The 23,280-nt window shown below is 35.5% G+C and overlaps 1 protein-coding gene across 2 annotated transcripts in view; it reads right to left on the bottom strand.

Moving 5' to 3' along the window:
• The window catches only part of CADM2 (cell adhesion molecule 2), a 1,200,723-nt gene that overhangs the window by 136,190 nt on the left and 1,041,253 nt on the right, over positions 1-23,280 (bottom strand). The gene's annotated exons all lie outside the window — the stretch shown is intronic.

Raw genomic sequence — 23,280 nt, 5'->3', positions numbered from 1 at the left:
TTGCAGGAATACCAGGGACTCACAATAAGGAACCCACAATGAACTTGAGATGGAGTACTGTTTCAGAAGCATTATGCAGACTGTTTTTGAAAATGCAGTAATGCAGCATGGAGCACACGCTGCCAGTTCTAAAGGACAGTTAGCAAATCACTTCAAACCACTCTGTATAACATTTCTAAAAGCTAGCAGTTTGTTACTATGCTAAAACATGATTTAAGACTATTATTTTGATTTAACAAGAAAATCATCACTAGTGGATTTCAAAACTACTGTAAGATACTTATATTTATAATCTGTATGCTGTGTCATATTCTCCAATCAATACAAAGATAGATGTTTTATAAAAGAAATGGAAAATTTAAAAAAGAGAGAGAGAGAGAGAAAGACAATGTAAACACCCATAATCCTTTACTGGATGTCGCTACTCCTGTTATGGCCTGCTCATAGTCAACATGGAATTTGCTTCTCTTTTCCCTTATCTCCACCTCTTCTGCAACAAACAAAATAAGCACTAAACTCTCCAGATATTCACAATTATTCTACACTTAAACATGAAAGAACTGAACTTATTTATCTAAATAAGTATAGATCAGTTGTACAATTTCAGGTTTTTTATCTTATTTAAGGAAATAAACATACCTTATAGGGTTGACATATATAAAACAATAGTCTAATCCTGTAGGAAACCTTGTATCATACTTTAAAATTAGTTATGTTTTTCAAATGTACCTTTCTGAATCTTTTAAAAAAATACCTTTAAGATAATGAACAGTAATATTCTGGTTATAAACAGGCATTCATATATATTACAGAAAGTAATTATGTAAATAGTCAAGGAAGAAAAATTGCTTTGAAGTGATATGGCACATACTTGTCCTTTTTTTTAATTTATAGAGGAAAAAAATTAAGAATTTAAGTATATGTACATTATTAATGTTTATTTTATTTTCATTATATTGATATAATAAGTTATTGACTAAGATGAACATAGAATTTAGTTTCCAAAGCAGAATATTTTTAAAAGAGAAATGGGAAATTATAATGATTCAGATTAACAATTGTGAACCAGAATTATTCTGATCAAACTGAGGTTTGTGATCTTTTAACCATTAACCAAATGTACATGTATCAACGTTAATTTTCCCCATGCCACGTTATAAAGAAACCATCATTTTTAGGAAAGTAGTGTGAGAGAATACAGATCAGAAAAGATTCTGGGAAAGAGAATTGTGTTAATTTGGATGTCTGTGATGGCTCATCTATCAACCTGACTGCTCCTGGGAGTACCCAACAATTTGATAAAATATTATTCTGGATGTTTCTGTAAACACTTTTTCTTTTCAAAATGTAAATAATATTAAAATTCGTAGATCGAGTAAAGCTGATTGCCCTCCCTAATGTGGTGGGCCTCCTCCAATCAGTTGGAAGCCAAAATAGAATAAGTTGGCTGATCTTTCTTAAAAGAAGAAATTTTTACTTCTTGGTGGCGTTTTAACTAAGATGTCAACTTTTTTTCTGTATGCAGACTGGAATGAAAACATCTGGTCCTCCTAGGTCTTGACCCTGCCTGCCTTTGCACTGAAACTACACTGTTAACCCTATTAGCTCACAGGCTACCCCACTCAGGCTGGAATTTAAGCCTTGGCTCTTTTGGGTCAGCTTGCTGACTCACTGCAGATCTTGGGACTTACTAGTTCTGTAATCACATGGACAGTTCCCTATACTAAATCGTTTTGCATGTATATGTGTCCTATCAGTTCTTTTTTTATTTTTTTTTCCTTTTTTTTTTTTTTTTTTTTTTTGTAGAGAACCCAGACTAATACACTGTCCTAAAAAATGGAGTCTGAGATGCGTCTTTTATCTGGGGTTGTGGTAGGGAGTGGGTGATTTCAAGAAGCACTGGAAAGTGAGATAAGAAGGGATGAAGTAAATAGTCTATGTAATTGAGCAGATTTCATTGTGGGCAACTTGTGCTCCATTCTGCTGTGGAATCTAAGGAATGATGTAGCATATGCCTGAATTATTTTACTTGATAAACAAAGGAAAGAATACCTGTAGAATATTTACTAATTTTCTTTAGCGTTTGGTTGTGATTGCCTGCTCGGGGTGGAGAAGTGTATCACTTCCCCTCCCTTTCTGCCCTACTCAATACACAGTAATGGAGTATGCCAATAGGATATGGCTGACCACCAGCAGTAAGATAAGTTACGTGAGGGAACTCCAAGAAGTTCATGGAAAATGCATATTATACAAACAAAACTACCCCTTGATTTTAAACATTTTTTAAGCCAAAGTAAACTCATACTGTTTTAGAGAGAGACATTTTTGCTATAGGGTGCATGCACTCGCCAGAGAGACAGAAAGTGAGAAATCTCCCACCAGGGGATGGTCATGCCCCAATCTCTTCTCCTCCATTCTCCTCTTGGGATCTTAGACATGCACACACACATGCCTGGCATGATTTTTAAGTTCTGGGACTTGAACCATGGTTGACTACTTGGCAGTCAAGCAGCATAACTATTACACCCTCCACTGGTCCCTAGTAAACTCATATTTTAATTCCATTTTCCATGAATTTTTTGAAGGTAGCTGCAAGAGAGAAAAATAATATGATATGATTTCTTTTAGCTCTGCCTATAAGTTAAGTAGTTTACTGAGTGTTGAATTTGTGTAATGGATGACCTCTTAAAATAGGATTTAGCATTTCTTTTAGATCTGACATGTGTTATTTCATTAGCAAATGTTAAAACTGATAAATGTACTTAACAGACATCTGTATGAAACCTTCAGTAACTATGTAAATAAACTCTATAACCCAAAAATCAATGGTATAATCAAAACTTATTTTTCTGACTTCAGAATTATTCAAAATGTTGATTAGTTTTTGTTCCTAAGAATTATCTTCCCAAATAAAAAACCTTAAAAAAAGTGATTAAATAAGAATTATCTCCCCTAGTTTTCTTTGACTTTTCTCTCTACCCACCCTAAACACACACATAAATACATACACTTATGATTTGAATCTTAGGACTCTAGCTCAAATTTCTCAGATTCTGTTGGGTTACCTTTATTTAGCCTTTAAAAGTTTATGAGCATGAAGAAAAGTCAAATTTAGGAACTGCTCTCATAATTTTCTCTACATCCTTTCAGTTACTCATATGTCTTTAGCAGCTATCTACTTACTAACTGCTCTGGGATATAAATCCAAAGCACTTCTGTTCCACAACGTGTACTTTATACGCAGCACCTGCTTGGCACATTCAATGGAGGTGTCAAAGACGCAGCACATTTGATATGTCCAAAATGAATGCAGTCTTCTGCTTTCTTCCAGCATGTTTCTCCTCCACCTGTCTCTCAGTCAATAGGTACAACCATATCCATCTAGCTACATACACTAGTTCTCTCCTCCTCCCTCATGTTTGCCACACCCAATCGATTTACTACAAATTTGACTGAACTGCCTCCTATATAATTTTCAAATTTACTCACTATTTTTATAGCCCTCTAACCACTTCTTTTATCTATTACCAAAACTAGTAAATGGTCTTCTTTGTGTCAGTACTTAACCCCTCTAAATCGTACTTTAAGAACTAAAGAAAATTATCTTCTCAAACCAGAAATCAGATTGCACTGGTTTTAAACAAAGTTGAAAAGACGAAAAGCAAAATAATTAAATCATGGGAGATGAAGATCATCTGCAGCCTTCTTTATTTTCCTGTCTCCTAATACTCTATCTCATTCTTTGAGTTACAGACAAAGATACTTTCTTTCAGGTTGGTTAATGAGTAGTTTCATCATGCTTTCATAGAAATGATAGGAAATACTTCATTTGGGGGAATCCTTTGTTTATTTAACTTATGAATAAAAAATATTCACTCAAATGGTATTTACCAGGGTGATCATCCATTACCCTCACATTTGGTCAGATTTCTTTGCTGCATGTTTTCATCCTTGGGTAATTTTTTTCTTTAAGTCTTTGCAGAATCTCATTATTTTGTATTGTGCTTTATAAAAATTATTTATACTTAATAATTATTATGTGAATTAAGTGAATATCATATATATATATATAGAGAGAGAGAAAATGAGAAATCACCCCCAAGAGGGATGGTCATACTACAATCCCTTTTCGTCCAGTCTCCTCTAGGGATTTTGGGTATGCACGCACATGCACCTGGTGTGAATTTTAAGCCACTGGGCCCAGGACTCAAGCCATTGTTGACTATGTGGGAGTCCAGCAATATAACCATTACACCATATGCTGGTCTCTGAAATATTTTTAAAATTGTAATTGAAATTTCATTGTTTCCTCCTGCATGGAAAACTTACCTTAAGTTTCCATGTCACAAACTTCAGATTAATTTTTAGTATTAACTCATATTTTATTAAGTGTGCATTGGTGACTCTATTTCTGCTACAAATTTTCTGTACCAAACATCATTACATAACAAGCTCACATAATTTAAGAATGATGATTTTCTTTTAACGCAATTACCACACATTTAAACAATTTTCCTCTCATCTAATTTTGGCAAAAGGAGCACTCAGTTATGAAGAGTTTACTTTGTTATTCAGCCAAAATTCTAGTTTATATTTCCAAGAAATGTTAGGATTCTTCTTTAAGCATGCCATGTTAGCAATAAACACAAAATATATATTTTTAAGCACATCAATTACTACGCTAATGTGGTTATTACCCCAAACTTGACTCTAGAATAATTTTTTCAATAACAGGAAGTAATTTGGGCTTTGACAGGTTTTTACTTAATGATAAAGATATCTGTGATTACTGTTCCTATTTTATTTTTATCAATAACGTCTTTGTATCTTTAAGAGAGATGCTCAAGAATTGTTAAGGTAAAATAGTCCAGAGTAATAGGTAAAATAGTTCAGAGTAATAGGTAAAATAGTTCAGAGAAATAATAATGACATTCTAGAAATAATACTTTAAATAGGTTTAGAATGCATACACTTACTCAATTATTTTATCCAACAAGAAAAGTTTTTTAAAAATGTAGTTATGTCAAAAACTTAATTTTAAAGTTTCACTTTCCAGGATTTCTTCAAAACATTTGTTTTAACAAGTAAAATTCCCATATAAACATATTTATCTTTATTATATATTTTGTTTTATATCAAAATGAATTGAGAAATTTTAAGAATGGCACAATGCATAATAAATTATATGGAATTTATTTTATTAAATATTCTTAAACTTCTGCATTTCTTGTGCTATTAATCTCTTTTCTAACCCACAGATGAATAGCAATGAGAAACAAAATACTCCATAATCTACGTTTTTCATTGTATGCCTTTGCCAGTTTTCTATTAAAAAATTATAAAGTGTAGGGCCAGTAGGTGACCTAATGTTTAAGGCACTGGACTCCTACATGGCTGATGGTGGTTAAGTCCCAAATGAGGCAACTTGACACTCACATCAAGTGTGTGTGCATGTGTGCATGTCCAAAATTCCAAAAGGAGAATGGAGAAGGGATTGTGGTTTGGCCAGTCCCCCTGGGAGGTTATTTCTCACTTTGTCTCTCTGTGTCCCTCTGGCAAGCACATACAAAAGTCTCTCTAAAAAAAAGAAAAATATATATAAGTGGTTTTTGTTTTCTGTTTATAATTCTGAAGTTATTTCTAGATTTTCATCTGAGTTGTAGATTTTTTGAACTATATTTCAAAGTATTGAGAAAATTTTTAAAAATCAAAGTTTATTTGAATGGTAATTCCTGAATTAGTATAGAAATGATTTCCCTTTTTCCTTAAAAGTAAGATAAATTATATTTAATCCTGCTCTATTTCTTCACAAAAGAGAATGAGACTTTGCTTCCATACTTTGGAGAGGTACATTATCTTTTGTTTTTAAATTATTGGTATAACATATAGTATTCTACCAACAGTGATAGTATTAAATGGAAGATTAGGGAAAATGCATGCTTACTGTACTGTTATTTGCTTATTCTTGCTTTGTGCTATAGGTTGAACTCAGATTTTTGTTGTTGGTGTAGGAAACTTGAAAGTTTCATGCTCTTTTTAAATGTCTTCAAAAAGTCCGTTCTATCGGGACCAGCAGTTAGCCTAATGGTTATGTCGCTGGGGTCCCATGTAGTTGACCGCGGTCCGCATCCCAGACCTGGTGGCTTAAAACACACGCAAGGAGCATGTGCACGTGTGCCCAAGATTCCGAGAGGAGAATGGAGGAGAAGGGATTGCGGCCTGGCCATCCCCCCTCGGGGGTGATTTCTCACTTTCTGTCTCTCAGTCTCTCTCTGTCTGCCTGGCGAGCACACGTGCCTTATAGCAAAAACCTCTCCAAAAAAAAAAAAAGAAGTCCATTCTATTAACACTATAAGGAAGTACTACAAAAAGTTTATGGAAAAATTATTTTGGTATAATAAAATTTCAAAATCTATGCATTTTTTTACAATATATATTATCCATGAACATTATGAAGACTCATCCCATATTAAGTATATTAAAATACATATTATTATTATATATAATACAATACTTATAATTATATATTATAGTATATATACACACCAGAAAGAGGTGCATATATACTATTTTAATTTATCAGAGGGTGTATGTGTTCACCAGGTAGAGACAGAAATAGAGAGGAAGATGGAAAAACACTCCCATTAGGTGTGCACCATCAGGTGTATGCTACAATCCTTTCTCTATTTATCTGTCCTTCAGGATTGCTGGCATGTGTTTACACATACCTGACATATTTTCCAAGCCTCCAGGACCAGGACATGAACTCCATAGACAGCCATGTGAAATTTAACACTCTTAACCACCGGGCTATGGAGTTGGCCCCATATATATGGTATATAATATATACCATAGTTTATGCTCACACATATAAGATATCTTCAAAAAGTCATGAAAAATGTGTATTATGAAAAAAACTATGTATGGATTTCAAACTTTCATTGCATCAAATTAATTCATTCTTGAATTCTATTTTTCCATGTTTTTTTTGAAGTTTTCTCATATGAATGACATGGAACAGTTTATAATTAAGCTTAAATTGTTTTATAATACAGGATATACACTATTATAAAAATTGCAATTTTTTTCAGTAATTTTTATTTCTTTAAACATGGTTGTTTAACTCAGAACAGTTTTGGTACTCAATATCCAAGATCTTAACCTGTTTTTGTTTCTTCAGATCCTAACAAAATGCTTGATATAATCTAAGAGCTCTTTCAATGTTGGATGAATAAATAAATGAGATGCAACCTGCTTCTCTCAAAATGAAAGAGAATAAGGAAATTTTATAGAAGCATATAACAATGGGAGTCTACTCACTCATTCACAGATCATTTTTTCAGTACTTATTAGCGGTTCTAGAAAAAATGCAACTATTTTAATAGCACAATGTTTTCTTCTCTGAGGCTTTTATGGGAAAATTATTCTTTAGAATCTATCATTAAAATATTTTCATTAAGTATTATTTCTTACTTTAAACTAAAACTTCATTTACTTAAAGGTTTTGCTATAGGGTACATGTGCTCACCAGAAAGACAGACAGAGACAGAGAGACAGAAAGTGAGAAATCACCCTCCAGGGGAATGGCCATGCCACAATCCCTTCTCCTCCATTCTCCTCTCAGCATCTTGTGCACACACGCACAAGTGCCCGGCGTGAGTTTTAAGCCACCGGGTCTGGGACTCGAACCACAGTCAACTACAAGGGAGTCCAGTGACATAGCCATTATGTTAACTGCTGGTTCCACTTTTAACTAAAACTTCTAAGGCTTATTTAGGAAGAAACATAATTACTATCAAGAGATTAATGAACAGAAAGCTGTTCTTTTTTGAAAACAAAATATTTAAAGCTTTATGAACTTGGGAAGTAAGGACACCTCATGTTCCAGTTGAATGATTCAGAATTTGAATCAAAGTAAAGATATTGATCCAGTGGAATGGATTTTCCATATCCTTAAGAGAGATTTTGGAAGAGAAAAGATGTGTGATGAAGCTACTATTAAACCAACTAATGGAAAATCTTAAAAGCACAAGATCTTAAAGTATTTGGTGTTATCGGCACAGCAACCTTTATCTATCGCTGAAGGTTTTGTAGGTGAATAAAAAGGGTTTAAAATAAAATGTTGTACCAATAAAAAAGTAAAACCTTATTCTTTCCATAATCAAATAAATATAATTAGAATTTAAGATTATATAAAATGAATAGTTATGGATAATGATCAAACTATTAAATAAGAGAAACAGTAAAAAATGAATGCCTAATATGAGTTTACTGTATTATTTCATATGAATAAAATACTGAATGAACAAAGTTGGCTTATAACAAAAGAGTAGTCATCTTCATTGCTCATGACAATACATGGTATTTGGTCAAAAGGAAAATATTACCTTGATAATTTGTCAACGAAAATTATTTCCTATGAATACTCCCAAGTTATGTATTCATTCAACAAATATATGTTTATCTTTTAAAACATACAAAGCAAGATGCTAGCACCTGTTTTGATCCATTGCTTTGCTAAAATTGGAAGATTATAACATTTTCTTTCCACATTTATTAGCATTGTTATCAAGATCAGGTATTTGTTTTTATTAATTGTGCTACAGAGCACTTGGCATTTTGTAGGAATGCAAGAACAGAGATAACCTCTACCTTGTTTACTTGTTTATCCTCAGTGCCTATATTAATTCCAGAATGGCAATTAAATATTTGTTGAATAAATGACTGGATACTGGACCTTTGTCATTTTTTCCAACTAATAGTTAGGATCATTAGTGTATTATAAAATCAAATTTACTTTTCACAAATATTTCTATTAATAGTAAACATTGATCAAATACATAGTAAATAAACCTTGATGGAAATGTTCCACATGTATTGTCTCATTGAACTCTTTCATAAAGCATAAAAGGAATTTTTAGCTATTGCCCTCATTTACAGAATATGGAAATACAATTCAGAGGAGTGGCTCAACCAGGTTATACAATCATAAATCTGTTCTATCCATTCTCCTGATCATACTTAAATAGATTTGTTTTTCCTGTTCTCTCTTAGACTACATCAGAAATTGTTACTTTTTGTAGTACATTCTGAGTCCTTTATTGTTCTTCAAACTCAGCTGTTGTTCTATCTGGTTGAGTTGAAACCCAACCCAAGATGAACTTTGGTTCTACATGATATGCATGTAGTAAGACAGACTTATGAATGTTTTTTTTCCAATTTATTTATTTGCATTCATTCACTGTACATCATTACAGCGTACAAAATGAGATTTTCCATCCAGAGTACACTGTATATTGTCTCAATCAAGCACATCGACAAACATGTTATTGTCAGCAAATGATCTTCCATTTCTTGTTTTCTGTATGTTTTTTGTTTTTCCCCCCATCCTTGATTCCCTATCTCTTACCCTCTGCCATCTCCCATTCTCCTCCCACACTGTCTCTGGTATCTATATTTGCTTTTTATACTGTTTTCCACCCACATTTTGTTGAATCATCAAAGACCCTAATCAATCCAAATACCCTCATAGCAAACACAGGTGCATAATCTGTCTATCAGTCTCTTTCTTTCTCTGTAATTCTGTCATATTTCTCTCTCACATATTTCTCCTCTTTGATGGATAAAATTATTCTTTTAAATTATACGCCCCTATCTCATCATTAAAATATATTTTCTCTTCTATACTCTTCTCATCTACAGATAATGCAAAAATATCCTTACAGCACATATTTATTAAACAGAATTTTAGAAAGTTTAAAAAATATTTACAGATGACTCTTTGCCTTATTGTAATATTATCATATAAAGGTTCCAAAGCAAAAGAATTTATGTAACACCTTTATAACCAACACTTGGTACTTGCATTAGTAATATAGAAAATTACACACCAATTGACCTTTTTTGAAGCTACTGTTGTGTTTACACTAACATAGTGGTTCTCAACTGAGGGCAATATTGCCCTCCAAGGGTGTTTGGCAATGTTTGAAAATTTTTGATTTTTACAATGACAAAAGGGACAGGTACAGGGCATATCACTGGCATCCAATAGGTTGAAGCCAGGAATGCGGCAAAACATACTAAAATGCATAAGGAAGTCCCTCACTATGAAGGATGATCTGGCTCAAAATTTCAATCATACCCTCCTCTAAAATATTTATAATTACTCTGTTCATTACCTATGTCTCTACTCATATGGCAGACTGGGAACTCCTAGAGAATGGTAAGACTATCCATTGATATGGGATACTTAGTCTTCATATATATCACTGTTTACTCCTAAAATGAGCAAAATGCTTAATACTCTGGGTAATGCTATTGCTATATTTTCCTGAAATAAAAAGCTATAAGTCAAACTTGATCCTTACCTCAAGGTCCACCACTTATGAGCAGCATTGAGTTGATATGCTAAGAGTTAACTGGAACTGTTACCAGCAAACTGAGTACATTTGCTTCAACTCATGATCAGTGAAACAAGATGCAGAAGCTGGAGAAGGTTTTTCCATCCAGTTACAAGAGATGTTCAGCAAGCACCAACGAACTGTCTCACAAAGCTCAACATGTTCCCAGTATTTATCGATACAAGATATAAGCACAAGCAATTCTTACTCACTATAATCAATCACAGTTAATTTCTTTCCCCTGAGTAATTATCCTGATTCTTTTTTAACTTTAAATACCCATTCCTGGTTTTTCATTGGACCATTCTTCAATCAGATCTCCCCTATGACTCAGCATTTGGTCAGATTTTCTCATTACAGACCTTTCTTTATTTTAAGATGGCTTCAGTCCTGCTGACCCTCTAAACTAGCCTACTTCAATCCTCAGTATCAAATATACCCATGGTATCTATTGGGGTTATATTTTATTATGAAAAAGCTGAAAAGCCTCTCTCTAATCACTTTTGGAATGAACCAGGTCATGAGCTTTGGTATATTCAGAACACAAAGCATCCTTTGAACACGAAAGAGTCAAGCAGTTATAACAACATTCCAGTAATAAACAATTTTTCCATCCTTGTAAGTATATTTCTTAGTCTATTTGGGAGCCAGGAAAATATGTTAAAAATTTCAATTAGCAGCCTCCTTTAGCAATGGGGTATGTCGATCTAGAGTGGTTTGAAGCCAAGTTGCATGTTACCCAATTTCTCAACACTTGCCTCTACTTGAGAGGATGTATGTATACAAAATTAATTGTCATAGAGAATTGTTATACAAACATCACTTTGTTCAGTGAAGATGTAATCTAATGCTTTTCCATCGTCTCATACTACTTTTGTTAGAGAACTCAAGGGTTGCTGCAAATTACTTATAGGTTTGACAGTTTCATTAGCCAAAATTAACAGAGTTTTAGATACAATTACGTTTTTGTTTGTTTTGTGTGTTTGTTGGGATTTTTTTTTTTTCTTTTCTTTTCTTTTCTTCTTTTTGCCATAAGGCACATGTGCATGCTGGAGAAAAACTGAGAGATACATTGACAGGGAAAGTGAGAAAACACCCCCAGGGGATTGGCCATGCCTCAACCCCTTCTCTCCCATTCTCTTCTCAAGATTTGGAGAATGGGACCAGCAGTTAGTGTAATGGCTGTGTTGCTGGACTCCCATGTAGTCGACCGCAGTTCGCGTCCCAGACCCGGTGGCTTAAAACTCATGAGGGGCACATGTGCGTGTGTGCCCAAGATCCCGAGAGGAGTATGGAGGAGAAGGGAATGCGGCGTGGCCATCCACCCCGGAGGGTGATTTCTCACTTTCTGTCTCTCTGTCTTTCTCTGTCTGGCGAGCACACGCACCCCTATAGCAAATACTTCTTAAAAAAATAAAAAAGATTTAGGAAATGTAGACCCAGATATCTAGTATGATTTTCAGGTTGAGCCTGGGCCTCAAACTGCAGTCAGTCATGTGGGAGTCCAGCACCTTAACCACTATGCCACCTGCTGATACCTGGATACATTTCTTAACACTTGGTGGTGGGTTGCAACCCCTTCATCATGATAACAGACCACAGCCAAAGAAACATTCCTCCCCATCAGGTATGTGCCCTGGTAAATGCTTTTGAGTTCTAGTGAAAAGCTTCGTAGTATTGGCCCAGTGCTCAGTCTCAGTAGAGTTGTGGGAAAAGATACAGACTAAGGAATACTAACTATAGCATTACTTTGTCAAGCCAGACCATGATTACAAGGCAGAGAACTTGAATAGGATCTGCTTCCCAGGTATCTTGATGTTCTTTGGCCTTCATCTTGAGTGGGCATGGTTTCGCTCAGGTGTAATGAATCCATGGTTTAATCCCCCACTGTCAGTTGTACCTGGGGATTCTTAACTTGAGCAGTTCTCAGGAAACTGAGACAAAGACTACCAGATTCCAGCTTAGAAAAGAGTCCAGCACCTTAACCACTATGCCACCTGCTGATACCTGGATACATTTCTTAACACTTGGTGGTGGGTTGCAACCCCTTCATCATGATAACAGACCACAGCCAAAGAAACATTCCTCCCCATCAGGTATGTGCCCTGGTAAATGCTTTTGAGTTCTAGTGAAAAGCTTCGTAGTATTGGCCCAGTGCTCAGTCTCAGTAGAGTTGTGGGAAAAGATACAGACTAAGGAATACTAACTATAGCATTACTTTGTCAAGCCAGACCATGATTACAAGGCAGAGAACTTGAATAGGATCTGCTTCCCAGGTATCTTGATGTTCTTTGGCCTTCATCTTGAGTGGGCATGGTTTCGCTCAGGTGTAATGAATCCATGGTTTAATCCCCCACTGTCAGTTGTACCTGGGGATTCTTAACTTGAGCAGTTCTCAGGAAACTGAGACAAAGACTACCAGATTCCAGCTTAGAAAAGCATAATTTCCAAACATACTAACCAAAGTGTTTCAGTGGCAGAGCTCTCTAAATAATAATAGTTCTCGTTATCAGTCATGCTAGTGTGAGGAAACACCTCCACAGCCTTTCAGGCTTGGTTTTGTCAGGGTTGACAAAATTCACTCTATTTTAATTCTGAAAGCTTTTACATTCTCCAGCCCCCTTTTGACCAAGATATCTATAAGCATCTTTGATCATTTATGCTGTGGTTCAATTGTCCCTCAGTGCCATGATGGACTCGTCCCTGTTGTTAATCTGGTTGTCCCACACCAGAGAGGAATAACCAGAGAGTCAGAGTCAGTGTCAACCCTCCCTCACCCGCTTTTTTGATTACATGTGAGCAGCAAAGGAGGCCTGAAGGTGTGGATTGCAGGCAGAGTTTACCCGATGATACTTTGGTTTCAGCACTATCTACTATTCATTTTCTCTTTGTAAGACTGCCTTTTTCTAAGATGTCCAATTTATTTTTCCTGTTTGTAATTTTGCAGTAAAACTCAAATGCTCACTTTCCATTTAACTCACATTTCTTCTCAAAATGCTCAAAACTATCAGGTACTTTTTCTTCAACAGTGTGTTAAATTCCTTTTAATATTAGTGAAAAGTTACTTTTGCAGCATTCATTTAGTCGACACATATTTATGAATTACTGTGTTTACGAAGCACACTACAACTGTACAAGTGCTATATACATCTACAAGAACAGTACCCCATAGGAATTTAGTCTTAATAAAAAAAGACAAATCACATGTAGTTCAAAAGAATGCAATGTTCACACTGGTAGGCACCATTGTATTCCAATGACATATTGTGAGAGTTACTGAAGGAATATATTAGGGATATTTGTCAGAAACAAAGATTGCCTAGGGAAGTGACATTTTAAATAATTCAGAGAATACACAGTATTTGATCTGGAAGAATTTTTCTAGGGGGAAAGAAGAGAAAAGGATTCAAGACAAACAGAAGATGAACAGGAATTGCTATGGGGGGAAATGCGGGCCATTTCTGAGGCATATGGAAATCATGGAAGTGTAGAGAGCATTATCTGGGAAAAGACAAAAAAGCACTGAGAGCAAAATGATGGGGGTCTTGCTTTCCAAATCCTGAATGTCAGACTTAAAAGTCTGGACATGATATTAGAGGCAATAAGAAACCATACTAAGTTTGTGAATAAGTATCAGGCTTAGAACCAAGTTTTAGAAAGATATATTTGACAGTGGATCAAGGAGAAATTAGAAGCAAAGTTTCTGTTATGAAGTTGAGCCACAAGAGAGATCTTAAAGAGAAGTAAAAGGTAGCAGTAAGAAATATGGACAATAAATGCGTCTGTCTTTTTGTATAATTCATATTTTTTAAAGTATGAATGTGGATGCTGTGGAATATTATTTTAAGTACCTTTGAAACTGTTCTCTTTTGTGGTTTGTTTTTGTTTTTGCTATAGGGTACAAGTGTTCACCAGAGAGGCAGAGAGAGAGAGAGGGAGAAATTTTACAAAAAAAAACAGACCTAATAGTACTTAATAAATAAACTAGTTCCCCAAATTGATGAAGAACTCTTAGGACTTAATAATAAGAAAACAATCAGTCTCATGTAAGAAGAGGTCAATGATTTAAATAGATATCTCAGCAAAGAGATAGGTCAAAAACAAGCATTTGGAAAGATGTTCAACACCAAATGTCACTAGGAATTTTAAATTAAAAGGACAATATTATTCCGCTAACTGCACATCTATTAGACTAGCTAAAATTCTACATACTAACACGCTGAATGTGGGTGAGAATGTGCAGCAACAGAAATGCTTACTTACTTGTTGCTGGTTGTAATGAGAAATGGCTCAAGCATTTTGGAAGATAGTTTGTACTTCCAAAGAAAGCTAGATACTGTCTTGCCATTTAGTCTAACAATTGAGCTCTTTGGTATTTACCGAAGTGAGTCCAATATTTATGCCCACACAAAAACCTGCACACAGTTATTTATAGTAGTCATGTTCATAACTGCCAGAATTTGGAAACAAACAATACATCCTTCAATTGGTGAATGGTAAAGAAACTATCTAGTATAATTATATACTGAAATATTGTTAAGTAATACAAAGAAACAGGCTATCAAACCATGGAAAGATGTGTTGGAACCTTCAATGCAGTGTTATCAAGTGAAAGAGGTCAATGCAAACAGGCTATGTCCTTACAATTTCAACTACATGACATTCCAGAAAAGGTAGCACTATAAAACCAGTTAAAAGGTCACAGGTTATGGGGGGGAGGGGGGGCCTGGGCGAGGAGTTTCCAGCTTCCTGTGTGCAGCACTTTAGACCAGAGTAGGGGCCTTGTCCTGTTTCTGTCTTTTAAAAATAGATTCATAAGGGTCAGGCTGATGACTCAAAAGTCACGTAATGCTCAAATAGTACTGGATCCATACAGAAGATCAGATTTGGTTTCCTGGTCAACCATATATGTTCAGGTGCATACTGCGATGATCCTGTTGGCTGGGGAGCCTGTAGGACCTTGTGGGAGTCTCAGCCTAATAGCTGGTGCAGGGTGCTTGTTCTATCTGTTACTCATGATAATGAAAGAAATAAAATGAACTATAAATATAAAAAAAAAGACTTATAAAGTAGAAGTATTTATTCATTTGAAAGATAAAAATAATAGGTCAAAATAATAATTTTTTATAAGGTTTATTTTCTAATATTTTCTTCTTTTGTTTTTGTTTTGCTTTTCTGTCAGAAGACATGGACACTCACCAGAGACAGACAGAGAGGCAGAGAGAGGCAAAGCATTTTCCAGTGGTACATGGTCACACCACAATTCCTTCTGCATTTCTCCGTCCTTATCTGGATTTAGGGCAGAAGGCACATGGGCCCTGCCTTTTTTTGAAGACACAGGAGCTGGGATGTTAACTGTGTTCAGTCATATGGGATCCAGTTCCCTTAACCATGAGGCTGTGGGGCCGGCCACCAACATCTTGTTTATCTTTATTCACAATGGAGTGCATGCACGTGCAGATGAAAGTGAAAAAGAAAGAGGGAGAGAGATAGAGAGACAGAGAGAGCTGAGCACGGGTCACAGGCTCTGGTCATGCTAAATCTCCTTCTTTAAATCCAGCCTGTTGGATCATGGGCGTGTATGTGCATGCCCAGCGTGTTTCAGGTTGACGGGCCTCCAATTCAGACTGCAGTTGCAACGTGACTGACGTCTCATGAGCAGTACATTTCCACTGTGCCAGGAAGCTGGCCCAATATTCTTAATATTAGGTTTTACTTGCCAAAATTATGTCTTTCTCATTTTTCAGATCCAGTTGTGGTTCTGTATTGAACTGATGTAAAATGATCAAAAACTATACAATGATATGCATCCTATACATGTTTTCCATAATTGTGATTTTTTCACTTCCTTTTTAATAAAATTAATTTGCATCCTTAAAATGATTTGAAAACTTCCAAAAATCTTTGTGATGGATATCTTATGATAGGGTTAGCTTGGAAAAAAAAAGTCAGTTGAGATTACATTAAGTTTCTTTAATGTTTACATTTACTATTTTTTTTGGGGGGGGAGAGATTTTCACTGTAGGGCGCGTGCGCTCGCCAGACAGACAGAGAGAGACATAGAGACAGAAAGCGAGAAATCACCCCCCAGGGGGAATGGTCACGCCGCAATCCCTTCTCCTCTATTCTCCTCTCGGGATCTTGGGCACGCACGCACACGCGCCCGGCGTGAGTTTTTTAAGCCACCGGGTCCGGGACACTAACCGCGGTCGACTACGTGGGAGTCCAGCGACATAGCCATTACGCTAACTGCTGGTTCCCTACATTTACTATTTTTTAACATTTAGAATCGTCACTCAAAAGTGTGTGTACTCTTCATTGAATTTAACAACACACAGCATTGTTATACATTAATAATAGCAACATATTAAAATAGCCTTTTGAGTCCTTGCATTTACATGGCTTTAAGTGTTTGGTGATTTAATTTATTGAATAATTTTATATTCCTGAACCTGAATGAAATATTACTATTTGTAACAGAAGAAATTATTCCGGGAACAAAGTGTGTCAGTGCATCAGTAGTACTTACTGTGGGTAATATAATAAGTGAATTTATCTACCTTGAAAATGTTTTTAAAAACTTGAAACTTCAGGGAACCAGCAGTTAGCATAATGGCTATGTAGCTGGACTCCCCTGTAGTCAACCATGGTTCGCATCCCAGACCCAGTGGCTTAAAACTCACGCTGGGCACATGTGCGTGCGTGCCCAAGGTTCCAAGAGGAGAATGGAGGAGATGGGATTGCAGCGTGACCATCCCCCCTGGGGGGTGATTTCTCGCTTTCTGTCTCTATGTCTCTCTCTGTCTGTCTGGCGAGCGCACATGCCCTATAGTGAAAATCTCTCAAAAAAAAAATAAATAAAAACAACTTGAAACTTCAAATAGAGGTAGCACACAAGGCTACTTTTATTAATATGATAAAATGGATCTTGCTAAACTGCAGAGATCGCCTTATGATTCTGAATTGTATACCTTTTCATAAGCTTTTAAAAATATATTGTGCTGAGACCAGCAGATGACATAGCGGTTACATCGCTGGACTCTCACAAGGGCAACCATGGTTTGAAAATCACACCAGGCACATGTGGGTGCATGCCCAATCTGCTGTGGAGCATGGAGTAGAGGGATTGTGGTGTGGCCATACCCCTTCTCATTGTCTCTCCCTCTCTGCTTAGTACACATTCCCTAAGGCAAAACGTCTCAAAAAAAAATTCCACTCAATTAAAATTTTCCAAGGCATCCCAGGCATCAGTATGGCATTTTGTTAGTCAACAGAATAGTTTAATGTATTAAAATTTAACCTATAGAATGTGTTTATTTTATCTTTCCTGGTTCCTTTTATGTTCTGTGCCCCTAAAATATAATAATGTGTGGTAGACGAGATAATTCGAAAACCAGCATTTAATAAATAAAATGCCAGAGAAGTGAGCTATTTCATTTGAGTGCTACTTGGGCTATTAACATTTCTGTCTAATAATCCTATACAACATAAAACATTTAATCAAGTGATTTTTATAATTAATAGAAAAACAATAAATGAATAGCTGATCACACTAACAAGAGATAATTTTCAACACGATGACCCAGGCTAGAGAATTATCCAAGTTTGTGCAGGCAGGGTTGAGAGGTGGGAATTTTACTATTTTTATTAGTGAAAAAAGGGCAGTGTAGCCAAAAGCTACACTGAATGAAGGATCTCTACCAACATTGAAATGTTTTTGTATTTTACATAACCACAAAAGGAAAGATATAATAACTGTTAATAAACACAAATCTCACCTGTATTGACCCTCTTCTGATATAATTGGAATTTCATATTATGAAATTGAAATAGAACTGAGAACTAAGTATATTAGATGGTCCAGAAAAGTAGAAAACTATAGTCAAGAATCAAGTTCCTCCAGGCACAAAGTAATGCCTTTAAAAGAGAAGAAAACAATGAAATGTTTTGCATGCCAGCAGATGGTGTGGATGTTAAGGAGGCTGGATCCCACATGGCCCCTATTCTGCAGTTTGGGGGAAAAAATCACACCAGGCATGCATGTGTGCATGACCAAAATCCCGAGAGAACAGTTATGGCCATCTCCCTGAGGGAGTGATTTCTTACTTTACCTCTCTGTCTCTGTCTCTTTCTCCTTTGGTGAGTGCATACACCCTACAGCAGCAACTTAAAAGAGAGAAAGAGAAAAGGAAAAGAAAATAAAGACTTATTTCTTCTCTTTTTACTTTCCTTTCTTCCTTTCATGGTTACTCAGATTGAATTTGGGCTCATAGGCAGGGGCTCAACCATGAGCTATTTTAACTATGTATTATTTTAAAGATTAGTGATCTATGTGTTTAAATGGCTGCTCAATGTTATGGACAAAGCATGACACTGTTAAACAGGGAATACTACACAAATACTGATAGCATAAGATCTCATGATTTGATGAATTATATACAATGTGCTTTACTGTACATACACATTCATTTTTAAAAGTAGGGCTCTTGTTTTTCTATATTGTCGCTCTGTGTCATTGTGCTAAAATGCTTTCTCAGAAAAAAATAACATTATTCTGACATATTTTACTAATCTGTCTCTGGTGTCTTTTCATATTCAATAAGAGCTGATTTTTAATATAACTTTTGTCAATGCCATGAATAGAACTTTACCTCTCTGTCTCTGTCTCTTTCTCCTTTGGTGAGTGCATACACCCTACAGCAGCAACTTAAAAGAGAGAAAGAGAAAAGGAAAAGAAAATAAAGACTTATTTCTTCTCTTTTTACTTTCCTTTCTTCCTTTCATGGTTACTCAGATTGAATTTGGGCTCATAGGCAGGGGCTCAACCATGAGCTATTTTAACTATGTATTATTTTAAAGATTAGTGATCTATGTGTTTAAATGGCTGCTCAATGTTATGGACAAAGCATGACACTGTTAAACAGGGAATACTACACAAATACTGATAGCATAAGATCTCATGATTTGATGAATTATATACAATGTGCTTTACTGTACATACACATTCATTTTTAAAAGTAGGGCTCTTGTTTTTCTATATTGTCGCTCTGTGTCATTGTGCTAAAATGCTTTCTCAGAAAAAAATAACATTATTCTGACATATTTTACTAATCTGTCTCTGGTGTCTTTTCATATTCAATAAGAGCTGATTTTTAATATAACTTTTGTCAATGCCATGAATAGAAAATGAATGCTCAGTTATTTTCTTTTTCTTTTTCTTTTTGTTTTGTACATAGTTCTTTCTGTTAGTGCAGATACATTATTTCTATTGAGAATTACATAAAGCCTGACTCAGATGATCTGTTCTTCTAAAAACAAAATTAGAGAAAAACTTATTATTTTTTAGAGATCTGTGCAAAAATAGGAAGATGAATTAGAATTTTCATCTATTTAAATAAGAAATAAAAACTGTGGTCTTTCTCACTTCTCAGTTGCAAAGTATGTTACTACCTATTATGTAAAATTTGCAGAAGGTTGTGCTTCACTGTGAAAAATCTCTATCATCTATCTATATCTATCCATCATCTGTCTATATTAAGTTTTGCCATAGGGCATGTGTACTCGCCTAAGAGAGACAGAGAGAAGAAAAGTGAAAAATCACCCCCTGGAGGGTGGTGGCCACGCTGCAATCTCTTCTCTGTTTTCCTCCTGAGATTTGGGGCATGCATGCACACACATGCCCAGCATGGGTTTCAAGCTGCCTGGGTCCAAGACTCGAACTACGGTTGCCCATATGGGAGTCCAGCATTTTAACCACTATGCCACAGGCTGTTTCCCATTTTTTTTCATGCAGAATACCCAGTGCCTAGAATAAGAACGGAATATTATAGGTTTAGTAAAATAATTGCCAAATGTACACTCACATGCCCAGCGTGATCTTCAAGCTGCCCAATCCAGGACTCAAATCATGGTTGGTCACGTGGGAGATCAGCACCTTAACCACTATGCCACCTGCTGGTCCGCTACTTTGTATTTTGCTAAATTTCAATTTTTGAAAGAACTCTTTATCATAGTGGCCTTATTTAAGCTTACGATTAATATTTTACAAATAAATAAGTGCTGATGTGATGTACTTTATAAGCTAAGTCTATCTAAATTGTGTATCACAGTGTTAGAGTTAAATAATTGGCCCTGGAAATACACTCCCTCCTATTATGATTTTTCATTATGCTCCCTGGCATGATGTGTTCAACTCTTCTTTTCTATTGCTCGTAAGTTGGCTTTCCAGGATAGTAATAGATTTTTAATTTTGATGTAGACAACAATTTTTATTACTGTGTGAATATATATTTACTCTTCACTCACACAGAAAACAATGACATCTCTGCTGGTGCAAAATGGTTAACGGGCCTCTATTTCAGTCAGTCTTTCAGGTTATTGATCATAGGAATGTTGTCGAACAAAAGGAGAAATCCTAACCCAGGCTCCACAGATTTTAAGACTATTCTCCCCACCCCAAGCCTGCTTTTTTCCTTTCCCCCACATGCACACACAGAAAATTCCACATCACTATGATTGCACATGTGTATGTAGGTGAAGCCACAGCTGTCCTTGCAAACAACCACTGAGATGCTGTTACTATTATTCTTAGGTGTTTGCAAAGACTGCCTAATTTGCTCAGTTTGCTCTAGTTTTGATGCTGACTGTTGCTAAATGCCTCTTCATCCTCCACTCATTTCATCTCTGGGGAATGTTCTGCATCCCTAAAGAAACATTCAGCATGTTCATCAGTCACTTTCAATTAACTTCACGTTCTTGAACGAAGATACACTAGATGCTAGGAAAAGTAATTTAGATGGATCTGGTCTCTGCCATCTAGTCATTTATATATAAAACCATGGGAGAAGGTATGCTAGACAATTGGCTTGACAAGTGTAATATTTTCACTTAAAATTTTCAAGAAAAATAAAGCAATTCAGTTGTTCTCCATCATAAAATTGTGCTTAATAATGTATTGTGAATTATGGTTAACAGCTAAAAATCCCCAGGAAATATATAATAATTTCATTTTGGATTCTCAAAAAAGTAAAAATAGGGACCAGCAGGTGGCATAGTGGTTAAGGCACTAAACTCCCACATGGCCAACTGTGCCTCGAGTCCTAGACCTGGAGGCTTGAAATTCATGGCAGGGGCATGTGTGTGTGTGTACCTAAAATCCCAAGAGAAGAATGGAGGAGAAGAGACTGTGGCATGGCCATCCCCTCTGGGGGTTGATTTCTCACCTTCTGTCTCTCTGTCTCTCTAGAGAGCGCATGCGCCTATAGCAAAAATATCTTTTAAACAAAAAATAAAAGAAAGTGAAAGTGACCTTGACATCTGGAAATTGGCACTTGAAAACAAAGTGGAAAAAAATCTCAACAAGCATAAATTATTTTACAGAATATAAACGGTAATTACAAAAAAGTCACCCTTTGTTTTATTCCACCTCGATATAAAGGTAAGTCCATCATATGACCAAAGGTGAAACAAGACAGTGTCCTGGATACTTAATAAATCAAAGAAAAAAGATAGCATTATTAACTACTATATATTTATATCGATGCAACTGCATCTTATTTAATAATTGTTTTCTGGGTAAAGTTTATAATATATCATTGAAATGCTTCCAATCCTGACCAGCCAATCCAGAACTTTCTTTCAAACACCCAGCACAAGCTCAAATTTTATAAAAGTTGCTCTTTTTTCTTACCTACACCCAATGATTCATCTGGTTTGTCTTCTTTTTTGCCCAAGCAAATGAAATAAATCAAATTTTGTTTGACTATTGAGAGGTTCCTATTGATAGTTGACCAGCAGTGTTCTTCAACACTCCTTATAACTTGATGTCTCTTATTTTATTATATGCTGGAATTTACACTTAAGTAATTAATGAAAGACAACTTTAAAAGTCTAAGGTTCACCTGTGATCCTGGCTGGGAATGCTGGGAGGAGATGCTTTGGAGGAGTCTCCCTCTCTCTCATGAAAATAAATAGATAAATAAACTTTTTAAATAAAGTTTTAAGATGCTAAAAATCTGAGCCCTCTCTAAATGTCAACTTACATAATTTTGCACATTTTGAAAGGTATGGTGATGAAATAAGAAATAGGAAAGAGAGGGCAATTGACATTTATTTAAGCTCTATTAAATACCATGAACTCGACTTAAATTGTCTTCTTATAAGAAATAATTCTCTAGCGTATATCCAAATCCTCAGAAGAATTCAGCCCTTAGTTTATAATCAAAGCTCAAGCAGTTCCAGTAATTTTCTCAAGGTCACACTACAAATAAATGTTGGGATTTGGCGATAATCTCCATTGGTGTCTAGAGTATGCTTATTCTGCAAGTGCTTCAAGGAGAACAGGAATAAAATTAGTAAAACTAACAGTATATTTATAATGTTTTAATTATAATCATTTCAATAACTAATAGCTAAAATTCAATGAACATATCGTAATCAGATTGATATTTTCTCTATCAAAGATAAATATGTACATATATATATATATATTTGTATGTGTGTGTATATATATATATATATGTTTATGTGTGTGTGTATATATATCTGGGACAGCTGATGTGTGATAAAAACCCAATACTCTGCAAAGCAATTTCACATGGAAAGGTTGTTGATTCTGTCTGGAGACATCTCTGGTTATGTCAGCACTTCTATAGTCACAGTGGCCAAAACAATGTCTTTTACATATTAGGTACTCAATAAATTCTTCCTGAAGAAATAAATAAAACCAAAACCAAAATACAATGAGGCATAACAGTACTTATAATTCACCTTTTTTTTTTTTTTTTTTTTTTTTCCCCGTAGGGCATGTGGACTCACTGGAACAAGATAGAGAGAGAAACAGACGAAGGGAAAGTGAGAAACCGTCCTGCCAGGGGAAAAT

This window comes from Tupaia chinensis, unplaced genomic scaffold, assembly GCF_000334495.1.
Source record: "Tupaia chinensis unplaced genomic scaffold, TupChi_1.0 Scaffold000652_1, whole genome shotgun sequence".
In the NCBI taxonomy this organism is placed as follows: Eukaryota; Metazoa; Chordata; class Mammalia; order Scandentia; family Tupaiidae; genus Tupaia; species Tupaia belangeri.
The sequence above is the reverse complement of the archived record's forward strand: the minus strand, read 5'-3'. Positions and strand labels throughout refer to the sequence as shown.